Source organism: Pseudonaja textilis, chromosome 8 (genome assembly GCF_049901715.1).
Source record: "Pseudonaja textilis isolate UNSWEBS1 chromosome 8, rPseTex1.2, whole genome shotgun sequence".
Classification (NCBI taxonomy): domain Eukaryota; kingdom Metazoa; phylum Chordata; class Lepidosauria; order Squamata; family Elapidae; genus Pseudonaja; species Pseudonaja textilis.
The window spans coordinates 28,377,364-28,402,091 of record NC_141997.1 but is presented as its reverse complement, the minus strand read 5'-3'; the positions used below and the strand labels follow the sequence as shown (position 1 = coordinate 28,402,091).

At 36.6% G+C, this 24,728-nt stretch overlaps 1 long non-coding RNA gene across 3 annotated transcripts in view; it reads left to right on the top strand.

Moving 5' to 3' along the window:
- Positions 1-19,660: 19,660 nt before the first annotated feature.
- Positions 19,661-24,728, top strand: part of LOC148125159 (uncharacterized) — a 258,785-nt gene continuing 253,717 nt past the window's right edge. For all 3 annotated transcript variants that reach the window (XR_015744586.1, XR_015744584.1, XR_015744585.1), the window contains exons 1-2: positions 19,661-19,796; positions 21,542-21,735. This is a non-coding gene — a long non-coding RNA (uncharacterized LOC148125159). The remainder of the gene's footprint in view (positions 19,797-21,541; positions 21,736-24,728) is intronic.

The following is a 24,728-nucleotide window of genomic DNA, read 5'->3' as shown; positions in this document are numbered from 1 at the left end:
ACCTTTGATAGATAAGGAGACAGCAAATATTGTGTCTATATTTCTATTTAATCACATCAAACCACCTAGTGTGCTATATATAAATATATTGATAGATAGATAGATAGATAGATAGATAGATAGATAGATAGATAGATAGATGATAGATGGATAGGTAGTTGATAGATAGATGATAGGTAGATGATAGATAGATAGATAGATAGATAGATAGATAGATAGATAGATGAGTTATAGGTAGATAGATAGATAGATAGATAGATAGATAGATAGATAGATAGATAGAGGATAGATAGATAGATAGTATCTCAGGGTATCCCCACTCCATTTGGCTGTGCCTCTTTGGATTGTTGTCAAATATATATTTTTATTTGAAAAAAAAAATCAACAAAATGAAGACTTAAATGAAAAAAGATAAAAGAATAACTTGGGCACATGTTAATTTGGCAACAACTAAGTTAAAATAAATAGGAATACCTAGTTTAACGTTAACCCTGGTATTTTCTGTATGCTCAGCATTACATTACTGCAAGCTGGGGCTTCTTCGCAAATATGTGACATTACATAAAATGTTTCACTCTTGTATTTTCTTTGCTCTCCTTTCATTTTATTTCTTTCCACCACTTCAGTAGCTTAATGGCTGTAAGCAAAGCAACCAATAGTCTTAAAAACTGACACTGAGGAAATATTTTTTTCAGAATTGTTAGGGAAAGCATTTCTGAATTGCTGAAAAATACTGGGAGCCTTTATCATTGTATGGGTATTCCTGCCCAGCTAGAGTTAAATTAATCCTCTGCTGGGCTAATTCAAGTAATGATGCATAGATAATATCTCTTGTGCTTGTTATGGAGGAATGCATCAGGAAAGCATATTAAGGAAAAGAACAAATAGCCATAAGTAATTCATTGCACTCAGACAGCATTTCCTGAAGAAATGTGGCCTTGGCTAAACTGTAGCATTAGCTAATTGACTGACTGGCAGGGCGGGAAGAAGGATTGCTGGAAAGAGGAAAATACTTTTCTGTGGAATGCCACGGGAACAAGCTGGCTTTAAAGCTTGGCTTTTTAAAGTTTGGCTGGTTGGTTCTTTTAGTGCTACCAAGTACTGGAGGAGTGTGATAAAGGAAGATCACAGGTGCACTCATCCTCCTGGTTACCTTAGTCTTATAAATTGGAAACCATCCATATATTTTTTAGTATAAATCTGTGTTCCAAGATGCATCTCATTTTGATACCAGCAGAAGAAGAAAGAAGAAAGAAGAAAGAAGAAGAAGAAGAAGAAGAAGAAGAAGAAGAAGAAGAAGAAGAAGAAGAAGAAGAAGAAAGAAGAAGAAGAAGAAGAGAGGAGGAGGAGGAGGAGGAGGAGGAGGAGGAGGAGGAGGAGGAGGAGGAGGAGGAGGAGGAGGAGGAGGAGGAGGAGGAGGAGGATGGGATAATGCAGATTTGCATGAAATGTCCATGGGCATTTCTCTAAATGCATTGGTAAGAATCTAAATGGAAATATAAGACCTCTCCCACTTGTGGGAAAAGCTGTGAAATGACTATCTCATCTGTTGTTAGAAACTGAAAATTCTTGGATCTGTAGGCTCTTTTCTTGTGCTGCTTTATCTTTAAGCAAGACTTGAACCATATAATTGTTGAAAAAGTAGATGCCTTTAGCAATAGCATTTAGATTTATATACTACTTGATAGTGCTTTGCTCTCTAATCGATTTACATATTGCCCTCACCAATCTGAGTCCTCATTTTACCGACCACAGAAGGATGGAAGGCTGAGTCAACCTGAGTCAATATGAGCCAGCAGTGTGCAGCGACAGCCAAAAAACCCCAATGCAATCCTAAGTTGCATTAACAGAGGGATACAATCAAGATCAAGGGAGGTATTTATACTATGCTATAAAGCCTCAGTAAGACCACACCTAGAGTACTGCATCTAGTTTTGGTCACCACACTATAAAAAAGATGTTGAGACTCTGGAAAGAGTGCAGAGAAGAGCAACCAGGGGATTAGGGGACTGGAGACTAAAACATACAATGAACAGTTGCAGGAACTGGGCATGGCTAGTCTAGTGAAGAGAAGGACCAGGGGAGACATGATAGCAGCAGTGTTCCAATATTTGAGGGGCTGCTATTTTCTAAAGCACCAGTAGACCAGACAAGGAATAATGGATGGAAACTGAACAAGGAGAGATTTAACCTGGAAATAAGGAGAAATTTTCTGACAGTGAGAACAATCAACCAACGGAACAGAAGTTGCCCTCAGAAGTTGTGGGAATTTCAACACTGGAGGCTTTCAAGAAGATACTAGATTGTCACCTGTCAAAAATGGTATAGAGTTGCTTGGGTTGTGGGGTGGGTTTGGACTAGATCACCTATAAATTCCCTTCCAATGCTGTTAATCTAATCTAATCAAACCTTGGGCTGGTGAGAATTGAACTGCCAAACTACTGGCAGTCGGTAGTCAGCAGAATTAGCCTGCAATACTGCGTTCTAACCATCGTGGCTCTTTAAATAGAGGACAGAGCATTCTCCTTTGAGTCCTGCTATTTGATAATAAGGAGAGTAACTGGATTAGGAGACCCAGAATCTGTCCCTGGAGAAAGCAGTTCCTGGGTTTTAAAGATTGATAACCACTCGGAGAAACTCAATTCTTAGCTACAGCATTCTTCAGTCTCCTTAGCTGCTGACAGGTCTCCTGTCACAAGAAACAAGTAGAGAATATGTTTGCAATAATGATGTCTACATAAGTAACAATGAAATAGTCTTCCTTGCCTGAAGAGCTGAACTTCCAAAACTCCCAAGTTTTTATCTTGTTGAATAAAATGTAGCTTTGATTGAAAGTTTGCTGAGGGCCATCAAGGTAGCATTTTTTTTAATGAAACTAGTTACTTTTAATGATTATAAGTGAATCCTTCTTTCTCTTTCTATAGCCTGGAACACCAATACATAGAAATAAAATGGAGGAAAATTGGGGCCAATGTGTTTTCACTGACATAAATTGGGGAAAGTCAAAGCTAGAATGTACAGTAATGGATAGTAAGAACTGTTGCTTTGTGCAATATTTGATCTGCAAAGCCTTCCTCCCTTTTATTAATCTTTGCATGCAAACTCTATCTTTTAATGAGATCACAGTCATCAGAAATCCTTACAGGCAGTGCTGGAATGTTTTATGCAGTTCCTGTTTTGTGAACTCAGCCATACCTATCCATTTAGGTTTAAATAATAGCTGTTACCCCAAGCAGTTCCCAGAACAGAAATTAAGTCAGAAGGCCCTCTTTTAAGCAGGCAATTTGATGAATGCAGTTGAACAGGCTGTGTATTAGATTGCAACTGATTTAAGGTAGGATTTGTTTTGAAAATTTATGTCATGGTCACTTGGGAAGGTCATTGTTTGATTATAGAATACTAAAAATATTTTTAAACAATTAACAATGCTATTCAGATGTTTCAGCAAAAATGCAAAAAAACAAAAACAAAACAACCCCTGTTCCACCATAAACTGAGGTGAATTCATTTTTCCAATTCTTGTTAAGTTTAATAATTTTGGGTAGGCAATCCTGCAGGCATAGTTCACAGTTCATGTTTACCCCTGTTTACCTAACATTCCCCCAAAGTCACTAACATTCCCCCATGCCTCTGCCCCGTGCCTGTCCCTGATCCTGCTTTCCGTGTGTGTTTCCCATATCCCGACTTTCCCCCTTGTATATCCGTCCTGTCCATTTCTCCCGAGGTTCATGTTCAGCAGTTTGGATTCCCTTGTTCTTGTCTTGCATGACGATGTGCGTGCTTGCTGGATCCTAGTTAGTTCCGCCCTATTTGGTCAGGAAATGTGTAGAGGCATTGTCTATACTGTGATTCATACACCGACATGCCTGGCACCCCTGGTCAGCCCCCTCAGATGTGTTGAGCTCCAGGACAGACAGTAGAGTACCCAGAGACTGACATGTGGTCCCCTCTACCATGGATCCACCTGGAAGAAAAGAATTCACAGGATAAGAGTCAAGTCCTTTACCTTTATCTATCTATTGCAGAATTGGCTCATTCTGCTGCACCATTCATTGTCTGTGCTGTGATTAGTACACCAACCAGTGGTGGTATTCAGCCAGTTTGCACCAGATCACGTGAATCGGTAGCAAGAATTTGGTGTGGGTTGTTGAATCGGTAGTAAGTTCTGGCTGGCCATGCCCCTGGCCCGGTTGCCCTCCACCTGATGCTCGCTCACCCTGCCTGCCTGATGTTCACCAAAGATATTTCTTTCTTTTTTCTTTTTTAGATCAGCTGTGCCAGGATTCCCCTTGCTGAGGCCCAGGAAGGCAAAAAATAGCTCAGTCCGCCCTCCATTTTTTTTCTTCCTGAGCCTCAGAGGAGCCTTAGGAGAGCAAAAACGCTCCCCACCTAGAGACTCCTCTGAGGCCAAGAAGGCCCCAAAAACAAGTGGGAGGCAGCAAAAAAGCAAAAAGAAAAAAAAGCCATGCCCACCCAGTCACATGGCCAAGCCCCTCAAGCCACGCCCACAGAACCAGTAGTAAACATTTTTGAATCCCACCACTGACACTGACATGGCTGGTACCCCGGTCAGTAGAGGTGGGATTCAAAAATTTTTTACTACCACTTCTGTGGGCGTGGCTTGGTGGGCCTGGCAGGGGAAGCATACTGTAAAGTCTCCAGTCAGAGGTGGTATTTGCTGGTTTTCCAAACTACTCAAAATATCTGCTACCGGTTCTCCAGAACTGGTCAGAACCTGCTGAATACCACCTCTGCTGGTCAGCCCCTTCAGATATGTCGAGCTTCGGGATGCTGCTCCCTGAAAGGAACAGACTCTCTGATTCGCACACATATATAAACACACTTCTATATACCATGGCCAGTGCTAAAAAATTTCTCTCTTTCACACACACACACACACACACACACACACACACACACACACACACCTATATACCATGGCCAGAATAAACATGTTTAGATATCACTAATTTCAGTTAAAACAGCTTGTGCATGTTTCCTCATTTCATGGTATCTATGAATTGCAAAGTATTTAACATAGCTTTTAACTAAGTATTTAAGTTAGCACCGTAGAGAAATATAGTATTATATCAGGGTAGCTGGGGAATTCTGGTAGTTGAAGTCTACACATTTTAAACTTGCCAAAATTGAAAAACACTGTATTATATGGACAGAAGCAATGCAGTCTGTGTTCTTATTTAATATGCCGTACAAAGAATAAAATCCTATCTTTTTGAACCTGCTGTTAGAATCTTGTGCCCTTGCAGATGCTTTTTGGCCAAAGTAAAATTTGGGGTGGAGATAGGGGATAAAAATAAGATTTACCTAACCTAAGAGTTTTGGCTTATCCACAGTTGGAGAGTCAGTTTTTGGTACCATGGCATCCTGCCCCATATCCTGTTTGATTTCAAAGAGGTGGAAGACATAGAGATTGAAATTATTTGGTGGGCTAGCAAATACTGGGTATTTTTGCTTGCGCATACATGAATGTTTTCTAATAGGCAAAGCTATACTAGGCACAAATCTCTATATCGAGATAGGGGTAAATGTTGCTAAAATCAGGGGCATAACATTCATATTTCCTTTTTCCTGGCAACCATGTGGATATGGTTTGCCATTGCCTTCTTCCAATTTTTCTTTTCTTCTTACTTTTCATCTAGTCTACAGCCCTAGAATATTCTAGTCATCTGCCTATGATGCACATGCTATGTAAGGTCAGCAGGTACCTCAATCTCCTGAAATCTCTATGTCTGTATAATTTTTTTCTGCAGGAGAAGTGTCATCTGATGTAGATAATTAATTAGTATAGTAGGTTAATTAGTATTTCTAGTGCCACTTATGCTAAGAATTAAAAGCACTGTTATATTAAACAACTTTAAGCCTGGAAATGAAAAAAAATTCACAGGAGCTTAAAATGCTGGCTCATTGTTTCACTTTCTACAAGAGAGCCTTTATCCACTTAAATTCCATATTCTTATGCGGAGATAATATGATCCTGACATTTGGTGCAGGAGAAGATGTTCCTTGGAGGTAGAAGAGCTCTTGATGATGGATAATACAGTATATTTACACTACTTCTGTTTACAGAAATAGATCCCTCTTCTTATTACAGTCAAATAGCAACAACTTTCCCCAGCATAATATCTGTCCATTCCAATCTTTCTTTTCCTTGAATCTTCATGAGCTTCACACAAGACAACATTCCTGCTTCCAAACCATTTTTTTTTACCCAAGAGTACTAAAAATTGGCATTCATTATGTAATAAAATGATGTGATTTTTAATATACAAAATCTTTTCTATATAGCAATGAATTTTTAAATTGGGAATTTACGGCTCTCTTTTTTTCAAAGAGCATAATAACTTTGTGTTGTAATCAGTCATTTATGCAATCAAGGACACAGTATTGTCCTATCTAAGAAGTTAACATTTAAAACATGATTATTATTTTTTTGCTTAGTCATTTGAGGAACAATTTACAATATAGAGAAAAATGCCTATAATTTCATCCTTCATCCATTACTATCATAGCAACATAGGAAATATCTTATAGAGTAGGATCATTGGTCTATCCTAGCATATTATTAGCAGGATTAGAAGTTATTCTAGAAAGTTTCAGGGAGTTAAGATGCTGTCTTATGATACCATCCCAGACTTTGAACTAGGATCTAGATCACAATTTTCCAAATTGTGAGGTGTATCTCCATTGGAAAGGTGCAAACATAGCCCAGGAGAGATGTGAAGAACATTGCAATATGCAATGTTACAATAAAACTACATTTCCCAAAATGTCATGGTATAGTTTCCTTTGTTTCTTTGTGTTCATTTTTTGTTTGGATTTTTAGAGATGTTTACACCAAGATTTCACTGAAGGGATGTGTGATAGCAAAAATTTGAAGAACTCTTGAGCTAGATGAACCTGATATACAAATGCTACTGCAACCATATGGCAGGTAAGAAATTTTGGCAGATGGTCCTTGCTCTGGAAAGCAAAATCTATGAATGTCTACAGTAAAAACTCCTTTTGCGTGCATTAATGAAATCACATCCACATTTTCTTTCATTTTTCAACAGATCGTTTTAAAGGCCTCTATAAGTTCAGTTTTCAATTCTTTATAAAATTACATTGATAAGTTGTTTATCTATAAACCCCATGTAGTTTTGCACATTTTTGCGCATTATCTAGCAATTGTTGCTCCTTTATTGCAACTATGTTGAAATTTCATAACTCTTCATTTTAACTTTTCAGATTTATACTATTGAGTATTAACTCTATTATATTGGGTATGAAGAACAGCCAATGAACAAATTGGGCAATATTTTCACACGAAAACTGATTTATTCAGAGAATGTATTCTTGGCTAAGAATACCACTATTGGTTATGGCTTAAGAGCATCAAATGAAGCTCTGCTTCAAGTGTGATAGTTATCACAGTTAGAGAATGCATAAATAGTTAAGACCATTTTGGTGGTGGGAGGCTTTGTTTTAAAGCTTTCCTAGAAGATATGTTTAGAAAAGGAAAAAGTTGTGATGCATCATGTGATGCTGCCATGACGCTGTGAGTTTGACACTCCTGGCTCAATAGCAGTAACTGTTAGAGGGATTTTGGAGTCCTAATGGACAATCACTTAAATATGAACCAGCAGTGTGTGGCAACAGCCAAAAAAGCTAACACAATCCTAGGTTGCATTAACAAAGGGATAGAATTAAGATCATGTGAAGCATTAGTATTGCTTTATAAAGCCTTAGTAAGATCACACTTAGAATACTGCATCCAGTTTTGGTCATTGTGTTATAAAAAAGATGTAGAGACTTTGGAAAGAGTGCAGAAAAGAGCAACAAAAATGATTAGGTGGCTGAAGGTTAAAACACATGAAAAACAGTTGCAAGAATTGGGTTTCTTAGCTTAATGAAAAGAAGGACTAGGGATGACATAATAGCAGTGTTCCAAAGAAGAGGGAGTTAACCTATTTTCCAAAACACCACAAGGCAAGACAAGAAACAATGGATGAAAACTAATCCAGGAGAGCAGCAACCTAGAATTATAATAGAATAGAATTCTTTATTGGCCAAGTGTGATTGGACACACAAGGAGTTTGTCTTTGGTGCATATGCTCTCAATGTACATAAAAAATAAAATATATTCATTAAGAATCATAAGATACAACACTAGTGATAGTCACAAATCATACTAGGAAACAATAAAAACAATATAACTTGTAAAGATACAAGCATCATGGATATAGCCATAAGTAGGAAGAGATAGGTACTAGTAAGGATGAGAAGCAGAATAGTAATACAGTCTTAGTAATTTGACAACGTTATGGGAATTAGTTGTTTGGCAAAGTGATGGCATTTGGGAAAAACTGTTCTTGTTCTTCTGATGTGTAGAGCCCTTTAGTGTCGTTTTGAAAGTAGAAATTGAAGAGTGGTGGGATTTAATTTTTTTTTACTACCGGTTCTGTGGGCATGGCTTGGTGGGCGTGGTGTGGCTTGGTGGGTTGGCTTGGTAGGCATGGCAGGGGAAGGATACTGAAAAATCCCATTCCCTCCCCACTCCCGGGGGAAGGTTATTGCAAAATCCCATTCTCTCCCCACCCCACTAGCCTGCTTTCCAGCTCTGTTCTCCTGTGCAGGTCAACAAAAGAAGACTCAGCAGATCAGCTGTGACTTGGGAGGCAGAGAATAGATGAAGGCGGGACCAGTCAGAGGTGGTATTTGCTGGTTCTCTGAACTACTCAAAATTTCTGCTACTAGTTCTCCAGAACTGGTCAGAACCTACTGAATACCATCTCTGAAGTTGAAACAATTTATGTCCAGGATGTGAGGGGTCTGTAGATATTTTCACAGCCCTCTTTTTGACTCAGGCAGTATACAGGTCCTCAATGGAAGGCAGGTTGGTAGCAATTGTTTTTTCTGCAGTTCAGAGGGTTGGACTAGAAGACCTCCAATGTCCCTTCCATCTCTGTTATTGTGTTAATTCTGTTCTTTTATAATCTAAACAAGATTATTTTTCTCCAAAGTGACACCATTTTTAATTTAACATATCTGCATTAATTATAGAGGCCTTCGTTTCAACCATGCTCCCAAGACTAATGGATGTGGTGGGTAGAAAATACATTTAAAAACTTGTAATCACTTAAAGGTCAATGTGAGGCTTCAATATAATGGCATACCATGACTTGATCAAATAATTCAACAATTCATTTTTATTGCTTAAAGTTTTCAGAGTGACCCAAAGAACTTGATTGGTGATCTTGAACCAGAAAGTCATATAAGAATGAAACCACTACTGAAAGCTAATAAATAAATCATATAATAGTGTATTTCATTTCTGAGTTATCTAAAATGATAGGTTAAAATATTAAATTCTCCCTTTATCAGATTAAAATATGTCAAAGACTTAAATAGTCTGATCCACTCTTTATTTTTATTTCTGTGTCATAGGAACCTCTCAGGAAGGTGATTCTGATTGAATTTTCATTGGAATATGTTGGTTTACTTCTCCATTTTTTCCCCACAAATTGTATTAATTGTTATTGTTTATCCTGTTATGCATTTTGCCTGCTGCTTGAAAATAATTTTATCCAACACTTTAAAAATCCAAGTTCAGTTGTGGCAGATAAAAATAAATAGTTCCTCAGAAAGGAGGAGCTTACGAGCTGCTAATCTTCTCTAGGATCTGCCCTCAGGGTCCAGTCACTCTTTCCACCTGAACCCTAAATTCCTAATTCCAAGGAACTTTCATTTCACCCCAAGGGAAGGAATGGAGGAACATTTCCTATGCATAGATGTTGACTTCCTACACTCTGCATCTCCTGCCCAGATCCTGCCTCAGAAACTAATTGATCGAAACATATGGCACCCACGAGGCAATTCTGGAGGGGATCTGAAAGAGAACTCTGCCTTTCTATTCTGAAGCTTTAAATGAAGTTCTTGGCTGAACTTTGCTGGCTTGCCTACTGATCTGATTTGTTGATGAAGCTGTGGTGGAATTTTTCCTGCATTTTCACTGGCTTCTTTTCTTTCTCCTAGCTAGTGTTTGAATTACATTGTTATACATGTTGTTAGCATAATTTTTGTTTTTGCTTTTTAAAGATTGGATTATATTCCACATAAGGAGAGTAAATAGAAAGAGAGTTTAAATTTACCGCTTACTATTGAGGAACACTCAGAAGGGACCTTGATTTCTTATTTAACACTCAAGACAGCGCAGCCTACTGTGTCACTGTGTAACTTTTTATTGTGGAAGACTCTGGGTCCAACTAATAGCTGCCAAAGGAATATTTGGATTGTCTTGTTTTCTGCCATTCCAGACTCTAACAATTATAAGCAACAAAACAAAACAAAACAAAACAAAACCCTGTGGCCAATGTTCAACTATTCTAGCCTACACTGGGAACTTGTTTGAACAAGCCAGGGTATATTAAATTGCACCATTTGGAGAAAAAATATTGGACAAATCCTGGTAGGGCACCTGAACAATAGTAAAATAGCATTTTCTGGCTAAAAAAAACCCCTTAGCTTTCCAGAACTAAACTTCTAGAAATCTCCTAATACCAACAAAATCCAATTCATATGTTGAGCAACTGTCTCAACTCTGAAACTGGCTTGATGGAGGCAATATTGGAGGCTTCAGTATTGCCACAATGGTGTTGAGGACTAGGGAGGCGTGGAATAGAGAGGTTTGCTGTTTGCTATGGGTGTATTACTTGGAACCCTGACAGACTGTTTTTGTTTTTAGAAGATATTCTGATCTTTCTCTGTTGTCTACACACTGGGTGTATTGAACTAACTAATTTGTTTTAGTGTCCAAATCCATCAAAACCAGTGGTGGGATTCAATTTTTTTTACTACCGATTCTGTGGGCGTGGCTTGGTGGCCGTGGCAAGGGAAGGATACTGTAAAATCTCCAGTCAGAGGTGGTATTTGCTGGTTCTCTGAACTACTCTGAATTTCTGCTATCGGTTCTCCAGAACTGGTCAGAACCTGCTGAATACCATCTCTGATCAAAACCATACTTTTCCTTTCCCACTTATTGTATTGTGTTACAATTTATGCAGCTAGTATATTTATATGTGTTTATGTACACGCCTGCATATATGTGTATCCCCTTCAAAGACTTTGGAATATTCCTCTACTTCAATTTCTGTAACATATAGTTGCTACTGCCCAGCCACTGTAAATCCTAGATTCCAGCTGTTCTGCTATATACTTTTAATACTTTCTTGTAATGCAGATTAGATGGTGAAATTACATTTTTTTGAAGTGCAGGCTTACTGTTTCTGAGTATTTGAACCTGTTACTAATGAGGCAGTTTGTTCCGTATCCAAACACATTTTATTTCCTGCCAACAACAATTAAGATATTCTGGATTGAACCACTGTTTCTTTAAAGAAATCCTTTCTGAAACCGAATAGCATTTCTACCTCAAACCCAGAAAGTGGTAACTGAACTAAAAGTGACCTCTGATATTAGTGTGGATGGCTCACAGAATTACAGTAAATGTAAATTTTTTAATCAAGGGACAGTTTCCTCTTTTCATCTTAACATTCCCTACCATTTTTACCAAGTCAAATTCAGTTGGATGATACAGTTGGACAGAAGATCCTACAGAATGTAGAAGGTAAACAGTGTCATACATGAAATCTCTTTCATCCATTTTTAATATTTTATCTTGTGTCTGTGGTTGCAAGAATGGGAATGGTCCTGTATCTGCACATCAGTAGACTGGAACACAAAATATAAATGTGTGCAATATTTGGAAAATATTGGAATATTGGACTGGAAGTAACTGAAAATCCTTCAGTTTTTTCCTTTGTTTCACAAACTAGACTACTTCCTTTATTACAGGAACAGGTTAGATGTCATGGCTTCATAGACATAACATATGACCCATAACAGGTAAATTAAACAGAAAATAACCTATTCAGCATTTTTTTTGGGGGGGGGGGAGATAGTAATTTCTTTTCCCCCCTCTTTCCTTTAGTTCCCTGTTATTCTCTGAATCCATATCAAAACAAGTAATGAGTTTATTATACATGGTATTCCTTTGTAACGTATTGGTTGAGTTACCAATGTTATTGTTGGCAAATTGCCTGCAAATATAGTATCTCATTACACAAGTAGGATTTATGATATTGTGTCTCAACCAGTATAGACCAGTTCTATTGCAGAAGGATAGATAATATTTATAAACCATAATAAATGATGATGTTCTTGGTCTCATTTTAATTGCAAGTCAATTAATAACAAAAACTGTACCAAGTGATGAATTAAGTGTACAACAGTGAAAAGAGAAAAGTCCCTAGCTGTCCTTGGGGTCCAAAAGCTATGCCAGCTGTTAGATTTATAGAGAATAATAAAGACATAATGGATATGTTTAAGCATATCCAAAATTTCTCTATTAGTAGTGACACTGAAATGTATTTTGGTTAATTTTTAGTCTGTAGTATTTTGTATAAACAAGGAGTGTAGCTAATGTGGATATTAATTCCAATTCAAGAATTGGAATATTGTACTTTAAAAATTCAATGGCTGAGACTTCTGGTTTGAGCTTCTTTGGTGACGGAACGAAATCTGTGATCATGTGTGGTTTCGATCTGTGCTCGCCATTGGAGCACTCTGAGCCAGCTAGATTTGGGGCTAAGCCATCCCATAGAGGTGGTGAAGAGGGGGGAGACCACCAGCAGGGTCAAGGAGAGCCGCATCTCTCCTCCTCAGCTAGCCATTACTCCCTTTCCCGAAGGCGGTTGCAGTGGTGGTCAGAAATGGCCACCTCAAAGAAGAACTTGACCGGAAAAAAATGTGCAGGAGCAAGATAAGAAGAGAAAGTTTTGGTTGACCGGGTTGAACTGAAAAAGCAACATTGCAAGGTACCCTGGAATTTGAATTATAAAGAATAACATTGCTCCCAAATAAGACTTTGAAGCAGCAAAGGAGAGAGGGAAGGGAAAGGATTTGGTTTTTTTCTTCTTCTTCCCTTCCTTATACTGACAGCTAAGAGATTTAAGTAAGAAATTGACAAAAATCCACTTTGACATCAATAGGCATTTAAGCTGAAAATAAAATGTCAAGGGGATAATAAAGACTTTTAGATATCCCAAAACCTTTAAAAGAAGGAAAGGAGAGAAAAGGAAAGAATAAAAGGGCGGGTTTCTGGAAAAATAGAGGAGACTGCCTGGAACTAAAAGGAACTTACAGTGAAACTTTAACAAGATTCCTAAAAGATATATTCTAACTGAAACTTTGTAACAAAATAATAGAATCCCAGGAAGAAAAAGTGGAAAAAAAGAAGCAAGAAGAAACAGTTTTGGATTATTTGGATTACTTGGTGATTTTTGGATTTTTGGCTATTGGACTTACTTGACTAAAATCAATTGGGTGGTTGTTTAAAAGTGTTTAAAATGGCATCACTTTTGGAAGAACTAAAAATGGAACTTAAAAGACAGAAAGAAGATGCACATGAAGGAAGACATTCTTTTGGCTTCGTATTTCAATTTTTAGAAATGGAGATCTGGAACTATGAGAAACAACAAGAAATGCTTTTAGAACAGGGAGGGCGGAGCTGGTGTCACGACGATACGGCATGCGATCTTGGAGGTCTGAGATCGCTGCCGATATCTTTGCTCCTGGACAGTCCTATTGGATCTAAACTGTCCCGAAGAGATAGCGAAAGTGAAGAGCGCATCCTGTCAATCCCAGGGATACCGCAAAGTCCCTGATAGATCCAGGAGAAGCTCTTCTTGCCAGCGGCAAAGAGGCAGCCATTAAAGCTGCTGAAGTTGAGACAGCTCTGAAATGGAAGAGAGCAGAAAGAGAGAGTGTGCCGGTTTGGTGAGAACTTTTTTTTATTCTAAGATCTGAAAGGACACCATAAGGAAAAGAAAGAATCTGTAAAAAGTTTTGACAAAAGTGATTAAGCGGCGATTTTAAACAGGAATGTCAAAGTAATGGTTTTTTTTCTTCTCATTGCTGGATTTTCTATATATGATCTTGTATTTTGAAACCGGACTGGTTTTTTCATTTATATCTATTTTTTTCTTCTCCTTTTTGGTTTTGTAATATTTTAGGCTAGAGGCTCCCTTTAGTTTTTTCATTTTTAAAAAATAACTTTTTCTTTCTTTTTTATTAATTCTTATTATATCCTGCTTGGAAAAGGAGGGGGAAAGTGAGAGCAAAGAAACTTTGTAACACTGCCAACTAGAGGCTTGAAAATATTCTATTTCCCTGTGACCAGACAAAGCTGAGAAATAAAGAACTGAGACTCTTTTTCAAGGACATTGCTATTTGATCAGATAGAGGGAACAGCATAGGAGAGTATTATTGCTGGTGCTCTTCTGAGTTTCTATCAACAGCTGGAGTCTGGTGTTGAAACCTAGGGGAAAAAATGGTGATACGTTTTTGGAGAAGAGAGCTATAATAAGAGCCTTGGATAATTAAATGAAGTGCAGTGTGCCCTTTTTACTTTTTCTAACTTATGCTATCCCTCCTCACCAGCTTTATTGTATTTCTTTCTATCTTTTTTTTGTAATAACTATATGGGTTTTTGGCTTTGTTGGAGCTTGTCTTTGTTTTTCTTTTTTTCTTTGGAAGTCCAATCTCTACATTTGCTTTTTATTTTAAAGGGAAATCCTTAAAAGCCTTTTTTCCCCCTTTCCTGGTATTTTTGTTTTTTTCATCTGCCTTTCTGGTTTATTCTTATGCACTTTTTTCTATTTGAGAACAGGGAAAACCAATGAAAAAGTGGAGAACATCAAACAAATGATGTTGAAGTATGATGAGAGATTCCAAAAAATTGAAGAAGAAGATAAACCAAGAGACAAGAAGATTGGAGATATTGATAATAGATTAATGGTGGTTGAACAAGATAAAAGTGGTATGTTGAGATGGGAGATGGATAGATCAGAATTCTATCAGAAGTCTATCTTAGATTCCAAAACATAGAGGAAGAAAAAGGACAAAACCTAGCTGAGATAATGATAGAAATACTGGCTGAAGCTTTGGAAATAACTCAAGAGAAGAAGACTACTATTCAATGTCAGAAATATAGTGATTACAGGTAGATCACTGTCTTTCCTTTCTATTTTTAAGTTTCCAGGTTATTAGTGAAATGGAAAGATTGACCAATATTATGGTCTGTGATCTGGGTTTGATGTATTTAAGGTGAAACGATATTACGAATATAACATATATTTCTGTTATGTCCATTTTTAATCTGTCCTCCACTTTTTTCTTCTCTCTTTTTTCTCATATAGGATTTAAAGAGATAAATATATTACAATGAAATAATTCTCCATTTATTTCAGGAAAAATTCAAAACACTGACTAATGACTCATAAGGCCATAATAAGTTGGAGTTGAGTTATTGAACATCTGTTTTCTCCAGAATTGTGTCTTCTCTTTATCTTTCATTTTCAATTTCATAGGTCCTTTTCTCACATGTACTATTTTTTCCATTACATTTTGAATGACAATAAGGGCCTTCTCAGTGACTGTCCAAGCTGTGCTCTATCTTCCCTTGAAAATCAGCTTTTTTCTCTATGCTGATGTTCTTCCACCAGGCTAACTTATTCAACAACAGACTTCTATAAGGGCTCATTTAATGACCTTGATTGACTTAATTGTTTTTTTCTTTCATTTGTTTTTTGAAATTGTCGACTAAGCTTTAGTACTATTGCATTCTTATTCTTCATGTTAAAGATAGGAATATGGATGCATGCAAAAAGAATATCTTTATATAACGGCAGCTTTTAAAATCACACTATTTAAAGGACAGCTGACAGATGTTTGATTCTTTCCTTATTAGTCTAGTGAGGAAAAAGATTCTGTTGCTCTTCCATTGGGGCTCACGCTCAGAAGAAAATGCTTTCTTTTCACTTGCCTTCTTACTCGTGGAATCAAGTAAATCTCATATCTTATTATAGTAATAGATATTTATTATGTCAGTTGGCAAAAATAGTTACTATGGGAGATTTAAAAAAAAAACCCAATGGGAATCAGATTAATATGAGAAGACAAGTTGGCCGAACAAGAAGTGGCAATGAGGCTGGTGTGATGACTCAGTAGCTGTGGCAGGCAATTAGTAAGCAGAGTGGAACAGATGTAACAGGAGGCAGCATCAATTTACTACAGTATTAGTTTGCTCAGTTTGTAGTTCAGGTTCAGGAGAATATTGGTGGGTACAAATAAGTATAAATGTTATCCTTGGGAGGGGAGTCAAAAGAGAAGGCCCAAGTTCACTGCCCAGATTTGCTTCCCTAAAAGGTTTATGGCCCTATTTCTTTTGGTATTTTAAAAAAATACATTTGACTATAGAGATGTAGTCTCTTATTTGGAATTAAGCTTTCTGGCAGTTATTCTTGGCTAGGAATGTGCCTTAGAGAAGAGAAACCTGCATTGATATCCCCCCTCAGTGACCATTCTAACTGACAGAAAGATTTTTGGTAGGAAGGAGAGTATATGTTTCCCCCATAAACCCTCCAGGATCTCCTCCTTGTTTTTAAACCTTTTGATTTAGCAAATAAAATATATCAGTGATTGAAATATGGCATGTTACCAAATATGGCTCTGTGACCAAATCTGGAAAAATCTCAATCATTATAGGTAGTCCTCAATTTACAACCATTTGCTTAGTGACTGATCAAAGTTACAACTGAAAAAAACTGACTTATGACCGTTTTTCACACTTAAAGGAAAAAATATGATAGATGAGGATAATAGTCTTTTTTCTCAGGGCTGCACAGAGCTTCAATCCACAGTCAAATCACCCTGAATCTTCAAATCAAATTTCTGTATTTTAAATGATTTGGATATCATCAGTTGACTTGCTAATTTGCTGTATTTTGGCACAGTTACACTTTACACTTAATACCTTTTATTAATTGAATTGGTAATGCAAATGAGTGACTCAAATTGATTGAGTTGAAACAAACTGGCATGTTGAACTGGTGATTACATGAATTAGATTGACTTCAAATTATTCAAATTATTTTAACGTACTACATTCATGTTGGAAGTACCTTACTGGTGCTTCTGGGATGAAAGGATTAGCTGGTGACATCACTGCTGCCATTCAGGGGATGCCTGAAGGGGCTCCTTTCATGTCTCTGTTATTTTCCCACCAAAATTATTTTCCCACCAATATTTATCTATTTGCATTTACATGCTTTTGAACTGCTAGGTGGGCAGGAGCTAGGATAAACTAACTTGAGCTAATTCAGTTATTTTAACTGAGTTGATAATTTGAATTGAATCAATGACTGGAAATGGACTGTTGTATGACTTGTATGTCCCTTTAGATATTACTGTGAATTCAAACATTTTTTGTCCTTTAGAGGATATCCCATTTAACGATTTGTGATGGGTTCTAGTTCCAGATGAAGAGGATTTAATACAAGAAGGGCTGCAAGTTAGGAAGGGAGAGATCCCTTTAATACTAGATATAATTGCACAGTGTAGTTCAACTGATTTCAGCATAAGGCAGAAATGAAAATGATTTCCTTGCTTCCTAGAGCTGTGCAGTGCAATCCCCCTTTTTGTTGCAGAACTGGGAGGAACTGCTTTTCTTTTACTCCTTTTGGTGGGGTCAGGTAAGTAGTTTTGATCTATTGGCCATAAATTACCATCAGTTCTGGCAATTTGGGATTGAATTGACAATACAAGCCTTGTAAAAGATATTTGAAAATCCACTTTATTTAATTTTCCTTTCTTTTTGCCTGATAATAGAGAACATGAAAGTTTGCACAAAGTTATGCCAATTCAGTTTGTTGTAAAAAGTCATCATCCAGCTACTTATTTTATTTAGTTGTATTACTGATGAAAACTGCTAAAGAAGTAATTGAATGACGACCAACCACTTCATGGCAGTGTTTGTTTATTTATTTAAAAACCATTTGAGGCTAGATTTTGGAAACTGTTCTTCATTTATTCCTCTGATATTGATATCTTCTATGGGACAATTTTGTTAGATTTCTTGAATCCTGAGATATTAATAATACAGCATATGGCACTGGTGAGAAAATAATTATTGCTCAAATATCTTATCTGTGGCCATTTGTTTGGGGAGGGGGGGAATGCCACCGAAAATGGTTAAATAAGTCTGTTGTGCATAGTGGTTGGACAGAAAATAGCTGATGATTGATGTATCAACTGTAGAAAAATGTTGTCTGAGTTTGTATTTTATTGACTAAGGCCATGCATCAAATTTACCCCAGTGCTGAATTTCACAACAGAGCAGGCTGTTTCAGACCAAATAATGTTTTCCCTGAAGTGAAATAACTACGGATTCCCTATAGCTTTGTTTCTCTGGAGTTTCAGAATTTCCCCAAAGGCCCTATTGCCAAAACAGAGGGAAAATGTTTGTGATTTATATATTTTTTTATTTTTTATTATTTTATTTGTCAATCGCTTACAAGATAATAGGTATAAGTATAAACATGAATAAGAATACAGGAAATAGGTACGAATAAATGAGGACCATAGGACAGGGACGGTAGGCAAGATGATGCACGTATGCACGCCCCTTAATGAGAGGAACAAAAGTGAAGGGAATTTAGGATTTCTTTAAGAGACAGACTTGACCTTCCACCTGAACAATACTTGTGATTAGTATCTTAGAAGGTAGAGAGAGGGGAGGGAAGAGACAGGTTTGCATTTGTAGACTGTAATTCTTTGTTACAGCATCTTGTCTTGAACAATTGTGTGGTTGGCATTTTATTAATTTTATCTTCTAATCTGGACACTATTCTAATACTGTTGGGGACACCCTTCATTGATTTCAAAGTGCTATGCTTAAAAGAAGTAGATGGGAAAGTTTAGTGAATTAATCCTTCCGCTTCCATTTCAATCCCTAACAGTTCAGCTCCTCATATTCAGGAAATGCATCTCTTCCTTGCCCACAAATTCTTTAACCTATTCATCTGGAAATTGGCAATGTGTCTGATATTTAACAGCATCTAAGTGCTTTGAGGCATATTGTAAGATTTTTTAAAAGCATTGCTGTCATTTTAATATACTGTAATCAATATTCTGATTGAGAAGAACAAAAACCTCAAATTGAAATGAATAAATACTATTATACACGTGTTGCTTCTTTACTCCTCCTCCACAGCCATCCCATCTTATTCTGCCATTTGTTGCAACAGGCATGCAGAGATGAGCTTTGTACATGGAGAAATTTGTCACTTGCATGTGTTTTTCAAATATTAGTATAATTTGAAAATGAGAATAAAACATGATTATATGTGTTATTTTCAGGATATATCCTTTATGTTTCTTTAAATATATATGATATATATTTATAAATATATGTGATATGAATATATATGATATATACTCAAAATTTAATGGAAGAGATTGTATTATATTGCTAGTCCATGTATTGCTGGTCCATGTATGATATACCATACGCTAAATAAACAAATAAATTTAATGGAAGAGAGATGTTCCTAATTGTTCTAAATGTTCTTACTTTGCAGCCAAGAATAGTTGACTCATGGTTTTTGGTTTTGTTTTGAATTTTTGAATTTGACCCTCAACTTCTGCTTTGTTGATTTTCAGGAAATTGTTCAAAGTTTATATTTGTACATCATTTATGGTTAAATTCATGAGATTTATACTATCTGGATTGTAAAATTTGTATATAAATCTTTTTAAGAGTGTTATACATGAGGTTTGTTTTGTGATGGCTGTGATGGTGCAGTTCTTAGAATGAAGTATTGCAAGCTAATTCTGCTGACTGCCAGCAGTTCAATTCTCACCGGCTCAAGATTGACTCATTCTTCTATTCTTCCAAGGTTGGTAAAAAGAGGTTGGCAATATGCTGACTCTCTAAATCACTTTAGAGAGGGCTGTAAAGCACTGGGAAGCAGTAGATAAAATAAAAGACAGATACCATGGGAAGCAAGTTTAGAAATAGTTCCATTTGGTATGGTTGTTATACAGAAGATATTTTGGCAAAATAATGTTTCTGGAAAATCACTTTGTCTTTCTCAGAAGTTATATGCTTAAAACCTCAGGAATCCCTCAGATTCCCATAATTTTGAAAGGCAAAACTCCTGAATTTATCCTTTAATATGTATGGACATTGTTGAACACTCATTTATAGAGTTGATCTATTGAGTAGTGGTGCACTATTATGAAAGAAATACACCCCCCTCTGGTATTGTAAAATAAGATGAAGACATATAAAATTGTGATGTTATGGTTTGGTAATTAGATTTCACAATACTGTTGTGAGATCAAATCTATAGTCAATAGAAGTGACAGATGTGAGATGCGGTGCTGAAATATTGATTTGTCACCCACAATGTCCGTCACTTTCACTGCTTTCCTCACACTTGTAGTAAGAGTCATGGGCCTTGGGCAAAATAAAATAAAATAAATTCTGCCAGTCGAATAACAGCTGGCAGTTTTTATTCTGATAAACACTGTACATTGTAGTATCTGATGGTCCTTCCACAGCTGCATTAAAGATTACTTTAACAAGGCTACTCACTTTAACCTGTGTAAGTTCTTGCTGGTTTCTTAGTAATATTCCACTTTGACTTCTATTGATAAAATTTTAGCTCTCTGTAGGAAATGTACGTTTTTCTGCACATTTACTTTTTCTGCACATTTACTTTGCTCCAACCCAGTTCTAAATGCATCCAAGATTGTGAGGATTAACTCTGCTGAACAAAAGACTTAAAAGGCTGCTTTTAAGGAAATTACTTTTAGAAGGTATAATCAGGCCATTGTCTCTTTAGTTCTGTTCTTGGCTTATGCTACACTCTTTAGAATGATCAACTTGCCCTCCAAGTACATTGGCAACAAACCATGAGCCAGGAAGAAAAGTGGTGACAAGAATGTGGGTTATGTACAAATGTGTACAAAGCTGATTTAGATGATATTTTTGTAGATTTCTCCCTTATGCAGAGGATAAACATGTTGTTAACGCCCACCCCACGTTTTTGCCTTCATCTCCAGAGTGCAGTATTTCTTCAATTGGAGACCATACCCACAAATCATGTTCCATAAAGGTAGAAATTTGATTTCTGAGTACAGACTTGGAATTTGTGTGATTTGAACCTCTGTGGAATGAAGAATAATCTCTGAGAATAACTGGCATTGGAAATGAGGAAGGAAGTAGAAAGCTGTTCAAGTGTATTTTATGTTCCATCATATAAGAAATGATCTATATGAGTATTGTTTGACCTGACCCTGGGCCTTAGATCAGTCAATTGTGAAACAAAGGCTCTTCATGAAAGCCAAGAAAATAGAATCACAGAATAAGTGTTTGTGTTTCGTAAGAAATCACAAATTGGACTGAAACAGTATGCTGGAAACAGTATCCACTAAGAAAGGCAACAGGGGAGAGAATAAAATATGATAAGGGCTTTTGCTGAAGAAAATATAAAAATAGTTAGAGCAATTTTTACATGAAATATTTTGTATCTGTTTTTCAAAAAAGGGGAAGTATTTATTTGGTTGAGATGTTATCACATGATAAGTTTATTAGATTCCAGGTAGTTATAGTTTTAATTGCTTTTCTTCCTTCAAGGCAAAAAAGAGATTTCAACAAAATATCAGGTCAAGATGACTTCAGAAGCATTTAACGATAGACTGGCCTCCAGTTTTATATCAAAACAATGGCATCCATGACCACCCTGAAGATTGGTTCAGCAATCCTGTGGTTATATTATATAAGAACCTTGGAGTCCTAACCCTGACCAAATGCATGTAGGAATCTCACAAGTAAGTCCTCTTCCATGTAACTTTCTAAAAAGTGCTCTGAATGATTGATGGTTTTGGAAACAATATATATCCATCAGAATGATTGGCCTTCCCTCCATGAATTTGTTTAGCCATCTAAATAATCATTAGTTCTGATGGCAGAAAATTCTATACTTTTCCTGTACAATCAATGATTTACAACTCTAGTAGCTATATGGATATCTCAATGATTTTGGAAAACTGTGGTTTCTTATCTCACTTGCCTGTTTGGAAGTGCCATTGGAGAATGGTGCATCCAAACCTCCGTCTGTGAAGAAACTGTAAATATCCATGTTTCCAAACTATCAGTTTAAATATCTTCAGCTTGCTTAGTCCACAGTAAAAAGGTTATAATTCAACATCTGGGCTTGCAATAGCATTATCTCTTGCGGGATTGACTTAGAAACAATCCATCAAACTTGTCCAATGACCTCTAGTGATCAAAGGTTGGAAACTGATCTTCTATCATGACAACTTATAGTGATGCTTATGCTTATGCTTTGCCCTGAACACCCTGACTGCTTCAACCTTCCAGTTTCCATCTGATGCTCTAATCACTTGTTTGCCCACCCAAGATTCTGTTCTGATTGGGACCTACATGAACAGACAAATTACTTGGTTTCCTATGGCAAGCCTTTACTTATTGCCCAACCATGATACCTATAATGCAAAGGTGTAGAGCATGCATTTTTATTATTTCACTTATTTCATTCTGCATAAATCCAAAATAACTTCTGATCATCACAGTAATTTGGCAAAATGCTCAGGTTTAGGTTTTCTTTACTTTTAAATTTGTATTTAGGGCATATTTCTCTTTTAATGCAGTGTTGGGAAGATGAGGGTTAGCATAATTTTACTTTAATTCATTGTCATATCGAGTAATGGGGTGGATAGAAGAGACATCCTTTTTTTCTAGTGATGTGCATAAGAGAGCTACATTAAATTAAGTAGAACTCATATAAATTATTCTCTGTTAGACTTTTGGATCTGAAAACATACAAGTGAGTGTAGGACAGAGTTAGTTACATAACATAAAGAGAAGTACTGAATTTGCTTTAAGATATGGTATGCTATGGGAATAATGTCTTTCACCTTCTGTTCAATCTGCAGCAGAGCATTTTAAATGTGGCTAAAATCTTGAAGCGCAGAGAGAATGCATTTAAATAATTGTGGTGTCTGGAGAGATCAGCACATTAATGAATAGATTAAATGTAATGAGGATAAATAAACTGCTTAAGATTATGCATTAATGGTACTGCATTTACAAATGGGTATGTGCTTGATATTCACTTATTGGTTGGTTCTGTACTTTAGCAGTCTGGTCCAACATTTTGTTTCACAGCAATAGAAATTATTAATGTCTTTGAGCCCATGCAATAAACACCTTAAGGCTGGAATAATTCATAATGTGGAATAAGGATGCTCAAATGCATGGCTGTTTACCTTATGTGAAGCTTCCATAAGCTTTTCAAATAAAGCTAATGCTTAAAATAAAGTTGGAGGTAGCTTCCAAAGTGACCTTTACAACTGATGTTGTTTTGTTCTCCTGTCCTTCAAAGACCCCTCAATTTGCTGGGTATCATCAGATTAAGAGTGCCAAGGACCAGTTCAGCCCCTTTAGATTCTTTAGTTCAGCCCCTTTAGATCCAGAGGAGTTGGCTCGTTTTAAACTCTTTTGCACAATGCATAGTTAAATCATAAGCTTTGCTTCACCCATTGCGATAACTACCAACTAGGCTGGTTTTAAATCTGGATTAGACAAATGCATGAAAAGCCAGGATATTGATGACTATCTGTCTCATTGATTATGTGATGATTGCCTGAATCAAAGGCAACCAACTTTCAATATCAGCTGCTGGGTACTAATTTTAGGAAAAATCTATTTCAAACAGCATTAATTAAATGCTACAAACAAACTAATACAGCCAACCCTTTCAAATACAGAGCAAAGAGAAAAATTACAATCTGTTATCAAATGATTTGCAAGGGCACAAGCAAAGACTGTAAGTGTATGTTTTTATTTTTTAATTATCTCAGTTGGGCTGATGGTTGTCTCCGAGATCTTCAAATCATGACAGACCATTCCTTCCAAGGTGGAGTCAATGTTTTTCTGATACTTGTTATTTAGATACAGGATTTTAGGTCTTCTTTGAGACAATTATCAATCAATCATAGGGATCAAATTAAAGAGTAAAGCTTCCCTTAAGTTGATTTGAAAGCTGTAGCAGATAACTTCATAGGTGCATTACAAAAGTGGCGTGCAGTTTATATCATTGATATTCCTTGGAAGTTTTCCATCCATCCAAACCTCACTCATTCCTAAATACCTAAATACCCGACTTCTCTTCTCGTAGAATATGACCAATGAAAAAAATGTTAATTTTCTGGTTGCAAGATGTCTGTTGGTTTACTATGGTTACTTCTGGATATTGTAACACTCTGCTTTGAAAAGCTAGATATCATTTTATAAATGTATGACATAATACCCTCGATCTTGGGACATTGAATTTTCCCCTTTCTCCTTGGCTTAGCTATTTTCAGAGAGAAAAAGAGTAGCAAATGACAAAGCGTGTCACAACATTGCAATGCAGACTTTTCCCTTTTGCATTGTACACTGCTCAACAAAATAAAGGGAACACAAAAATAAGACATCCTAGATCTGAATGAATGAAATATTCTTATTAAATACTTTGTTCATTACATAGTTGAATGTGCTGACAACAAAATCACACAAAAATTATCAACGGAAATCAAATTTAGCAACCCATGGAGGTCTGGATTTGGAGTTACACTCAAAATTAAAGTGGAAAAAAACACTACAGGCTGATCCAACTTTGATGTAATGTCCTTAAAACAAGTCAAAAGGAGGCTCAGTAGTGTTTGTGTGGCCTCCACATGCCTGTATGACCTCCTTACAATGCCTGGGCATGCTCCTGATGAGGTGGTGGATGGTCTCTGGAGGGATCTCCTCCCAC